Genomic DNA, 13,005 nt, shown 5'->3' with positions numbered 1-13,005 from the left:
ATTTGTAAGAAAATAGGTTCAATTGAATTGAAGGAATTGGAGCGGTTTTCCGTCTCGAATTCCGGGGAACGGAGTCGGACTTAAGGCTCGCGGTCGAGCCTACCACATCCAGAACATGCCTAGGAACGTAGAGAAGTGCTTCACATACCTCGATGGCGCCTTATGCTCTCTTGGCGTCAATCCAAATTTCGCCCAAAATCTGGAAATGGTCAAGTTTACCATTTGGTTAGTTCCATTCTTTCAATATTCTAACTTTACACATAATTGCCTACCGAAATTTCGGCAGCATTTCCTCTGTATATACGACATCCCCGAGACTTAGCTCGGCTCAATTTAGCAACACAACAACCCAGAGGAGACATCCAAACAACAACAAACATCAATAACCACTAAATCATACGCTATGGCATTATTAGCCACCCTTCGACACGACGAATCATCTTTCGTTTCAAGCTTACATTTCCAACCAAAACTTATTATTTTCATATCCATTATCCATCAAAATCATTACGACACACATCGGAGGAATCCATAACATGTTCACATAATATTCACAAGATATTCATAAAATTCACAAACATTCAACTTTCCATCAAGTCACTACTTTTCCAATCCCTTCCTAACTTTCAACATGCAAACTCATCAACACATTTTTATATTCCAAGTTCATTGTCATAAGCATAATTTGCCTCTTAACACTTTCATTTTCACTTATACACAAATCATAACAAAGTTCAATAATTTCCTTCAACAACTTAATAACCAATCTTCCATAACAACACAATTAACATGCTAACAAGATTCAATTCACCTTAACTCAATTAGCACACAACCAAAAATCAAATTCATATTTCATATCAAACCTAGCACCACACGGCCACCTCCCACACTTCCAATTTTTCACTAATTCATTCCACTTTCCTTTCTAATATAATTCCCATCATATTACAACTAGATTACAACAAGAATTCAAGCCATTAAAATCATGCAATTTCATGTACATATTCGGCCAACACACCCCTAGTTCCAACACACAAAATTTCAATGTTTTTCATTCATTCACACATACTACAACATACATATACCATTTATAACACAACAAAAGCATGAAATTCTCACCTTTCTTCAAGCCCTTCACTTGGAGGATGAAAGTGTTTTCTTGCCACAATATTTATACCAACTTGAAGAGAACCTTGAGCTTAGTACAAATCTCACAAAACTTGGATTTTTAGAGCAAAGATTTGGCTCCCAAAATTTTTCTTTCTTTTCTCTCTTCTTTTCCTCCTAAACCCGAAATGCCTCTTTTTTTTTTCCTTTGGTTTTTGCTTTGCTTCTTGAACCTTCTTAGGATAAGTATACTTATAATTCCACATGGAAATTAATCACTTAAGGGGCTTGGACCCTTTGGCCGGTTGGGCCTCCCCTTGTTGGGCCTTGTTTCATTAATTTTTATTGAGCCCAAATTGGTGGTTACATATTGTAATTCATGGGGCAAGTTTCCAAAATTCCAATTTTTGCCCTTGGCCACCTTTCGTAATTCCACACCATTGTTTTTATACCCTACACATTCATACCAAGAAATGTCCAATTGTGGCCTTATCCATTACAAGTCAATTTACCTTGAATTTTTCGAATACACAAAAATGTCGGATGTAACATTCTCCCCCCCTTTAGAACATTCGTCCTCGAATGTTAAATTTACCTTATGGGGCGTCATACTACTTCGGGAGGGTTCTCTTTACAATCGTCCTTTACCGACTTTCCGACATGGCTTCTCTGCCAACATTATGGGGTAATTTTTCACATCACTGATTTAAATACCTTCATAATATATCTTCTCGTACCCCACACAATCGTCGAACCATAAGCTATATTCTTGTAACTGACGAACGCTTTCCAGACGTCATAGTCCGTATCGTTTCTTGTTACACTCCGGAGATTTCTACCACATCAATATAATCCCACTTCATACCAGACACTTCTTACCAACAGATTCAGGACTGGAACCGGACGCGTAGAAGCATATCGGACGGATTCGTAATCGGAAGCAGACATGCCAAACTATGGCGGATAGATTCATAATCAAAAGAAGAGATACGGAAGTATGTCAGACAGATCTGAGATCAGAGTCAGATGTATAAAAAGGTATCGGACGGACTTCGAAATCGGAATCAGGCTTACAGAAATGTATCATACAGAGTCACACTTAGAATCAGACATGCGGAGATGTATCAGACAGATGCGTGACCAAAATTAGACGTACGGAGGCACACCAGACGGATTTATATCCAGAGTCAGACATACAGAGGTGTGTCAGACAGATTCGTAATCAGGTTTAATCGTACAGAGACATGTCAGACAGGAACGTATTCAGAATCAATCATACAAATCGTCTTGGGTGTCGCTTATCGACTTTTTCAAAGTTTCTGCTTACTCGCTCTACTTATCTCTCTCCTTCCCTACTATCCATACTCTCTTTCCTTTTACAACCATCGCCATACCAGACTAACTTATGATGTAATTGGGCATTTTCTATCCCCTGACAACATTCGGGTCGTCGCTGACTGTTATCCAGATTCGCTAAGTTTTCCGAGTGGTATCGCACCTTTCCTTTTTGCCCATTTAACCCGCGTCGGTCTGTGTGGTATCTGTAAAGGCGCTAATTACTCCATACATTCTCTTTTCCTTTAGATTACCCCAAGTTTTCATTTATATCGGTCATACCTACACTTGAGCAAAACTTTGCATTACTTCCCAGGGGGTCACCCATCCCAGAATTGCTATGGCCTGAGCACGCTTAACTCCGAAACTTTCATGCATTTCGACACGTTAGGGCTAATATAATTTCGTCGATTGCCCCTCACGACCTTTGTCACGTAATTTTAGAGCAAATCGGGGTCTTCGCAAATTTTCGGAAAATTTTTGTAGCGGGTCCCACCCCCGGCTAAGTCGTACCACTACCATGTCGCCTTTCTGAATCTTAAACATTCACTTTCATACACATATACATATGATTACAGATAACCCACGGATTTAAGTCTTCGTCACACGAATTCCGCCTCCAAATAATCGGTGGAATCTGATAAAATGTCACCGCAAGGTGTTCTTCGGCCACCGACAGAAGGAACTAAAGTCTGACAAGTATCGCGGGACCTTTTTGTACTTAATCTACATGTTAACCTCCATATTCCTGGAAAAATTTGGGCAGAGTTTCCTCTGCATTTCTTACTATCCAAAACCTGTACACCAGAAATACCAATCATGCCTCACAGGGCCAACTCATATACACATACATACATATCATATCATATCGTATCGCAGCCACACGGGGCTGATAACTTCAAATGAGAATTATAATGTCGTCGACACTTACCACACGCGCCCAACTCAAACAGCATCGAAGGCACCTTCCTGTTTACTTTCATCCAGGATTTCTAGACTCACACTGACGGTGGGGACATCTCCGTCGCCCTTGCCTTGGGGTCACTAGGTCTCTAATCCCTTTAAATTTCCGTCGTCTTCATAGAACAACGTCTTACAAATATCATACACACATAGGAAGTTCTAAAAACTCATACACTTATAAATAATCAATATCGAGTCTGACCTGGGGAGCTGCCGTGAGAGGTATGCCCACTATCATCCACGCCTGTCTGCTCCCTACCTACCCGGTTTCCATTATCACCCGCATCTGAATCGGGGGGGTATGGACGATCAAACAAATCCTGGCCCACTGGTGACCCAGGCCAAGAACAGGAGAAATCCATAGCACTCTCCGAGGTGGCCGGGCTATCAAGGTTCTCCCTAATAATAAGAGCTGGTGCATACTTGAAAATCTCCTCCTGCGTCATCCCAGAAGAATGCTCCGACGGGCCTGCCTCATGACTATCCTCCTCCTCGGAGGTAAGAAGCTCCGGAGGGGTCATCGCCAAATCCTCCGAGATATCTGTATCGTAGCCATCCTCCACGGGATCCTCTGCTCCAGGGTTCGGGGTCTCTGGAGGAGTCGTAGATGGGTCCTCCGACGGATCCGTATCGTAGCTATCCTCCGGGGAATCCTCCGAAGGATCCGTCTCGATCGAGTAACTGGGGCCCTGCCTACTCGGCCCTGGTGACAACCTGGGGGCCTTCTTGGCACCCCCATCCTCATCGTCGGAAGCCGTCCTCTTCATTCGTCACCAACCTACAACTACCTGCAAGGAGAGGGTCAGAAACATTTTCCCGAATACCGACACTTCTGCTCCTTTGGAGCCCCGCTGTAGATACCGCAATTCGTAAGGGAGAATCATCCTAATCATACAGCTTTAACGCACGATCTAAGAATTCAAAGAAGGGTAACATCCTAAATGCCCTGTAGCTTCCTGTTTATAGATGTGGTACACAACACATCGATAACCAAGACTCTACTAGACACGGCCTGTAGACATACCGAGGACTAACCGCTCTGATACCACTTTTGTCACGACCCAAACCCCGTGGGCCGCGACTGGTACCCTAACTGGGCACCCATACGTACCTACCTGATCGAACTCGAACCATACAGAGTTTTTTTTTTTTTTTTTTTTTTTTTTTCAAAACAGAAGTACAGAAGTAGGCCGATACAATTACGGCACGCGCGTAACTTACATATATATATACATATACCTGAACATACAGACATTTACAGATAAGCCGATAAGGCTAACATACAGACGAAACCCGTAACCCACATATCCATCTACAGGCCTCTACAGACATACAGAATCATATGACGGGACAGGGCCCCGCCGTACCCAGAATATACATACATACGGAGTACACAGAAGACAGAAAATATATACCAAAAGATATGCTCCGAGTCAAAGGAGCTCTTCGAATGGCAGAGTCAGAACCTACACTGGCGGCGTGTCACCTGGCGCGTCTGTACCTGCGGGCATGTAGCGCAGCCCCCGAAGAACGGGGGTCAGTACGGAAAATGTACCGAGTATGTAAAGCAGAAACGTAACAGATATAAACATAGTCCGAACTAGAGTCACAGAAATATAACGGGCAGAATCATAAGTCAAACTAACGGACAGAGTTATGATCCAGACAGACATACAGAATCGTGTTACACACAAATGAACAGAATTATAGTTCGGACAGACAGACGGAATCATAATACGGACAGACGAGCAGAATCTGAATCCATACGGACATACAGAAGCAGAAGCCGTACGGACATACAGAAATAGTTGTAACACAGACGGACAGACAGTAGTATGACGGACAGAATTATGCATGCAGAGTAGCACAGAGTCATACAAAATCATACAAAGGCGTGTGCTTTATAAATACAAATGGCACACGCATATATTCATACAGATCCCGGCCCTGTCTGGGGGCGCGGTAACAGAACCCGGCCCTCTTAGTACGGGACGCGGTGGACAGACAGAATCAAATCAGATCATATGCCATCCTGGCCGCCATCCCCATACACAGATCATACAGACATACAGATCCCGGCCCGTACGCCGAGGGACGCGGTGAACAATGCAGAGAATTATGCACGATAACAGAACCTGGCCCGGGTCGCAGTGAAAGAATGCATTGAGACAGACACGAATCGATAAATGAGAAACCACCTACCTACAGACTCAACATACAGACTCGATCAAATTGAAGGGTGCCAAACGGCGAGCCAAAATCAGAATATCCAGATAGTATGCATAGTACGCGCCTATATCCTAGTTGGGAAGGCACGACAGATTATTATCAGAATGGGATTCTCAACTGTTCAGAAATCATATTGTATAAATTACACAAAAATAGCCATAATATACATAAAACAATAGTTCAGAAGTTTTTGGAGAACATCGGACCAAAACAGATGTATTTTAAAATCGTACCGGGAGTATCGGGCCTTGTGGGCCCACCTCGGACCCACCCGAGACTACATACGTAAATTATTGATAATTGACCTTATGAGGTCACCCATACTCATTCGGAAGTGTTCCGACTCCGTTTGGGGAAATTTTTGTGCAAAATCTCACTTTAAGGACAATTTGTAAGAAAATAGGTTCAATTGAATTGAAGGAATTGGAGCGGTTTTCCGTCTCGAATTCCGGGGAACGGAGTCGGACTTAAGGCTCGCGGTCGAGCCTACCACATCCAGAACATGCCTAGGAACGTAGAGAAGTGCTTCACATACCTCGATGGCGCCTTATGCTCTCTTGGCGTCAATCCAAATTTCGCCCAAAATCTGGAAATGGTCAAGTTTACCATTTGGTTAGTTCCATTCTTTCAATATTCTAACTTTACACATAATTGCCTACCGAAATTTCGGCAGCATTTCCTCTGTATATACGACATCCCCGAGACTTAGCTCGGCTCAATTTAGCAACACAACAACCCAGAGGAGACATCCAAACAACAACAAACATCAATAACCACTAAATCATACGCTATGGCATTATTAGCCACCCTTCGACACGACGAATCATCTTTCGTTTCAAGCTTACATTTCCAACCAAAACTTATTATTTTCATATCCATTATCCATCAAAATCATTACGACACACATCGGAGGAATCCATAACATGTTCACATAATATTCACAAGATATTCATAAAATTCACAAACATTCAACTTTCCATCAAGTCACTACTTTTCCAATCCCTTCCTAACTTTCAACATGCAAACTCATCAACACATTTTTATATTCCAAGTTCATTGTCATAAGCATAATTTGCCTCTTAACACTTTCATTTTCACTTATACACAAATCATAACAAAGTTCAATAATTTCCTTCAACAACTTAATAACCAATCTTCCATAACAACACAATTAACATGCTAACAAGATTCAATTCACCTTAACTCAATTAGCACACAACCAAAAATCAAATTCATATTTCATATCAAACCTAGCACCACACGGCCACCTCCCACACTTCCAATTTTTCACTAATTCATTCCACTTTCCTTTCTAATATAATTCCCATCATATTACAACTAGATTACAACAAGAATTCAAGCCATTAAAATCATGCAATTTCATGTACATATTCGGCCAACACACCCCTAGTTCCAACACACAAAATTTCAATGTTTTTCATTCATTCACACATACTACAACATACATATACCATTTATAACACAACAAAAGCATGAAATTCTCACCTTTCTTCAAGCCCTTCACTTGGAGGATGAAAGTGTTTTCTTGCCACAATATTTATACCAACTTGAAGAGAACCTTGAGCTTAGTACAAATCTCACAAAACTTGGATTTTTAGAGCAAAGATTTGGCTCCCAAAATTTTTCTTTCTTTTCTCTCTTCTTTTCCTCCTAAACCCGAAATGCCTCTTTTTTTTTTCCTTTGGTTTTTGCTTTGCTTCTTGAACCTTCTTAGGATAAGTATACTTATAATTCCACATGGAAATTAATCACTTAAGGGGCTTGGACCCTTTGGCCGGTTGGGCCTCCCCTTGTTGGGCCTTGTTTCATTAATTTTTATTGAGCCCAAATTGGTGGTTACATATTGTAATTCATGGGGCAAGTTTCCAAAATTCCAATTTTTGCCCTTGGCCACCTTTCGTAATTCCACACCATTGTTTTTATACCCTACACATTCATACCAAGAAATGTCCAATTGTGGCCTTATCCATTACAAGTCAATTTACCTTGAATTTTTCGAATACACAAAAATGTCGGATGTAACACCTGTGGCCGCGTCGGCGGAAGGTTCAGGGTCCTGTCGTCCTGTCAGTGCATATAAGCGGTGCGGAGGACCGGCTGAACTAGGTGCCCCTCCTCTACCTCGGCCGCGGCCCGCTGGAGCCTGGGAAGTCTGTCCACGAGGGCGCACGGTCGACGATGAACCGATTGCTGATCCAGCTGGCTGAGTTCGGCCTCTTTCATCCTTTAGTGGGCAGTCACGTACAAAATGGTCAGTTCGACCACAGGAAAAACAACCACCGGTGTCTAGGTAGCACTGCCCAGAGTGGGGCCTGCCACACCGAACACATCGTGGTGGGGGCAAGCCCGTCCTGCTAAAATCAGCTCTGTGCTGGGATCCTGAAGCTCTAGTACCCTGATCTGGTCCCGAATAGGCGGAGCGGTCAAATCTTCTATCTGCAAATCGAGGTGGTGCACTGGCCACTGATTGGCCTGAATACCTAGACTGCTCTTGTGCCTGCCCCCCTCTATACTCGCTTCTAGCCCCAGAAGATCTGCCCCTTTTTCTGGGACCCCTATCTGAATAACGCTCCTCTCTCCGTGACTGGTACTGTTCTTCCAGATTTTGAGCGTGGGCCTGGATGCGGGTAATAGTCATCCCGTCCTGGAGTGAAGCCGTCAAACATTCCTTAACCAAATGTGGCCCTAGCCCACTCACGAATCGGTGCACATGATCTCCCCTATCAGCTATCATGGCTGGGGCATACCTGGCTAATGAGTTAAAACGGAGGCTGTACTCTCGAACGCTCATATTTCCCTGTCTCAGGTTCAAGAACATATCGGCTCGAGCCCGTCGAACCTCTGACGGTACGAAATGTCGCAGGAACGCCTCAGTGAACTCCTGCCAAACCGGAGGGGGTTCATTTGCTCCCCTCGAAGATATCCAGCTGCTGTACCACAGAACTGCCACATCCCGCAGCCTGTATGAAGCCAACTCTACGGACTCCGTATCCGAAGCATGTATGATCCTCAGGGTCCTCAGCATCTCATCTATGAAACTCTGCGGGTCTTCCTCTGGTTTCGATCCATAAAACTCTGGCGGCTTTATGGTAATAAAGTCACGGGCCCTTGCACTTACCGCCCTGTCTCCCAGGTCTACATCTTGCCGCTGAGCCTGTGCGGCAACGAGCTGGGTCAATAACTGGATGGCCTCTGCCATCTGCTGGCCCGGAGCTGCTGGCTGTGGGACTGGAGGTGCGGGGGATGGAGCTAGAACTCTTTCCTGCTCTGCTGGTGCAGGGGGAGCAGGAAAAGTCTGAGGGGAAGCTTCATTATGAGATTCTTCTTCTTCTAGCTCCCGCTCGACTCTGCTGCCCGCCACCCTCTTGGCTTTCTCGGCCGTCGTAGCCTTTCTCTTCGGCGGCATTACTGAAACCATAGCATAGGATTAGGAAAGGAATGTGGAAGCCTGGTAGCATAGCTCTATCGCACGATCTCAGAATACAAGGAAGGTCATATTTCCTAAATGTCCTGTAGCCTCCTGTTTATAAGTGTGGCGCGCTACACACCCATAAGCAAGACTCTACTGGACACGGCTCGTAGACAAACCCTAGGACCGAACTGCTCTGATACCACTTCTGTCACGACCCGACTAGGGGCCGTGACGAGTACCCGATACTTGTACCGAGCACCCCTTATCTATCATATTACCCTTATCTCTTAGCAAGCCGTATAGACAGTGCCATTTTTTTTTCGAACATTAATGAACATTAATATTAGCAGCGTCATTATGAACATAGACTAGTAAACTTCGTTATCACTTTATACAACAACCATGCCCAACACCATATATCTAACTGTACCTGACTGACTGCACATATCTGTCTACGAGCCTCTAGACATAGTACACTTATACATAGAAAAGGGCTGAGTACTATCGTGCCCAAGATTATATATACACAAAATAGTACCACTGAGATAAGGCTCCGGAACGACTGGAGCGCTGTAGAGTACTGCTGGCAGAGCTGCTAAGGATCAAGTCCACCTGTCTGCTGACCTGCGCGGCATGAAACGCAGCGTCCACAAGAAGGGACGTCAGTACGAATAGTGTACCGAGTATGTAAGGCATAGAAAGTAATACAAGCAGTAACATAGAGTACGATTTATAATATCATGGAGTCACAGGGCATATAACGAGGCGAGAAAGTAACCTGTGCATAGGAAGGCCCCTTTTCAGGCCGGCGGTCATGTAGGTTTGTCCTTTCGTCTTTGAAACGTTTCTTTTCATGGGCATAGGAGTCAACATTTTTATATTTATTATTCTCGTGTGCAGAAAACAGTACATTTCAATAACGGTATCTTTCATTCACATTTACAGACGCCGAATACATCGGCTCTCCCAACCCCTTCCCCAACGGTGACCCAACACATTACATTACATATGTATCATACATCATATATATATGTATACAGTCGCCGCGTACGGCTCTTCCCATGTCCCGCGTCCAGGATGGAATCCAGCTGAATCAGGTGGTGATATAACAGTGGCCCTTCCCTTTTCCCCATACACACATACATATACATTTCTTATATACAATTTACTTTATCTTATATATATATATATACATATCCATACACATATACCCGTTTTATATACATCTATCATATAATCACACGAGAGAGCCAAGGAAAATCACGTATTCATCGGAGTGACATAAAGTCGGCGATCTCCGATTACATTACGGAATGCTAGTGATAGCTTTGTCTCACCTTGAAGGAACAAGTAATTTTAAGGAGAGACTATCAACGGAGAATAGTATTACAGTAACCGTAGAATGAAATCGCGGGCATCATAGATGATAGTCATAGGCTTTGGAGTCTTAGAAAATAAACTTAGAGCTAGGGAATATAATTACGATTCAAAAATAGTTTATCAATTTCATATTCACATTGAATCCTTAGCTTAAAAATCTTAGTCGTAGAATCGTTCCGGTCGTACTTATCATAGGCATATTCTTTTGTCTAACATCGTAGTTATCATTACCATCATAGAAGTATTCTCGTTAGAGTAGTTATAGTACTTAGCATTTAGTAACGAAATCGGGATCAAAGGTCCCCTTTGAATTCACCTTAAGTAAGTCAACCAAGACTATAGGGGAATCCGAGAGTAACGGGCCCACCTCGGGCCGGATGAGGTAGCGTATACGATTTACGTATGTTACGCGTTATAGCGTTACTTGTGAGGGTCTTAGGGTAATCGGGTCCCATTTATACAAGTTCTAAGGGTGTAGGAGGTTTTTCCAACAATTGGCACACTTTTTAGTTCAATTCTATTGAACAAAAGGTAGAAAACTTTAGGTGTGGATTCCGGGGAACCGAGTTGTCGCCGAGGCTCGTGCCCGACTTATTAGAACTAAGACATGCCATAGAAAGAAGGGTGAAACCTTACATACCTCTTTCCAATCCTTTTGCTATCCCAAATTCACGTCACAATCTCGTCGGAATCTGCGAATTGGTCATTTTTACCAAAACTCTCATTAGAAGACTTAGAGTTAAAATCTTAAGGAAGCACTTTGCTACCGAAATTTCGGCAGCATTTCCTCTGTAAATATACCATCCTCGACATTCAATTTGGTCAAATTCTCATCAAACACAACCCGGGAATTCAAACCCGGCCAAACTATCAACATAATTCAACAACTATACTAGCGATTCACACATTTCATTCAATACACATGATCTCAATTTACCACTTTCTTCAAAATCTTCCGACTTCAATAAACATAATAATTCATATCTCAACCACATCATACTAACCACATTATTTTTCATGCATGCCAGAACCTTACATTCAATTTACATGACTTCTATAACAAGTCTCCACCTACTACAACTTCACAAGATTATCATGCATTCATTAGCCACATAGAATCCGCAACATAACCATAACCAAAACACTACATAAAATTGACTCATTCTCTTCCATATTAACCCACAACCCACAGCCAACATGCATGTACACTACGATTTCTCCAAACTCATTCAACTTCCATTTCCTACATATCATTCACAACCAAATACTAGACAACATGATTGAAATATGATTCCTACACATACATATATATATGCTACCTCACGGCCAACATGCTATATTTATTTCCTTCATGAATTCCATTCATTTTAACATACTACAACACATATACACCATGTATAACACATAAAACAAGATTAGAATTTACCTTTCTTCTTCAACTTCTCACTTGCCTAACTCTTGGCAACTTGTATGATTTTGAACCTTTCTTGTTCCAACAACAACTCCACCTTGTTGTGCACCCTCTACTTGGTAGAAAATAATTTTTGAGGGAATTTTTGGAATTTTTCTTGGTAATTTCCTCTATGGCCGAATGGCCTAGGGTTTTTGCTCTTCCTTTCTATTGTTCTTGGCTTCTTGAAAATTCTAGAGCTTAATGTGATAATTATGAAGTTGCCATCCTTTTTTAATTCATGGATTTTGCCCCACATGGGCTTGGTCCAAGAGGTGGCCGGTTGGGCCTAGAAATTTTCCAAAATTTTACTTTCAAGCCCACTTATATTTAACTAGTTTATGTAATTCATGAAGCATTTTTCCAACTTCCAAATTTTCCCTTCGTCTTTCTCCATATTTCCACGAGTCATATTGGGAGTTTCCCCTTTTTGCCCTTGACCTTTCCTAATACTCCCACTTCAAAATTTTTATAAACAACTTGTACACCAAATAAGATCAAAATTATAATCTTGCTCTTAATCTCCCACAATTACCTTAAATTATCCGAATGCGAAAAATGCGGGATATAACAATATAGTGTTACATCCATATCTTAGGCTTACTCGTCATATGAGGGCGTAGTACAATCATAGTACATGTTAAGGATCGTGAGCTTATGAGCTCAGAGTGTCAATCGCTTGAATACAACATACTCATATAGAGGAATTAGAAATTTGGCCAAGAACCATGCCTCATGAAAGAAGGGTTAGCCTTACATACCTTTTCGTCGGACTATTCTACACTTGCACGTTTCCTTCCAATGCTAGCGTCTATACCTTCATTAATATCGTAACAATGGCCATTAGTCATTCACATCATCCACATTATCTAGATTTCTCAATTTGCTTCTAATTCTCCCATATTTATGGTCATGACCTCCAACTTCGTCCATTCGTCTAAAGTGTCGAGTTCATGATCTTAGTACCATTTATAATACATTCATATCGTAACACAACAACATTCATAATTTAATTCAAACTATTCCTCAAAATGTCACTATTCACCATTCATGACCTAGTTGACCACATTTTCTACAATCCATGTATTTTAATTCTCCAATACCTTAA

The sequence above is a fragment of the Lycium barbarum genome, chromosome 10 (genome assembly GCF_019175385.1).
Source record: "Lycium barbarum isolate Lr01 chromosome 10, ASM1917538v2, whole genome shotgun sequence".
Taxonomy (NCBI): Eukaryota; Viridiplantae; Streptophyta; class Magnoliopsida; order Solanales; family Solanaceae; genus Lycium; species Lycium barbarum.
This window is presented reverse-complemented; position numbering follows the sequence as displayed.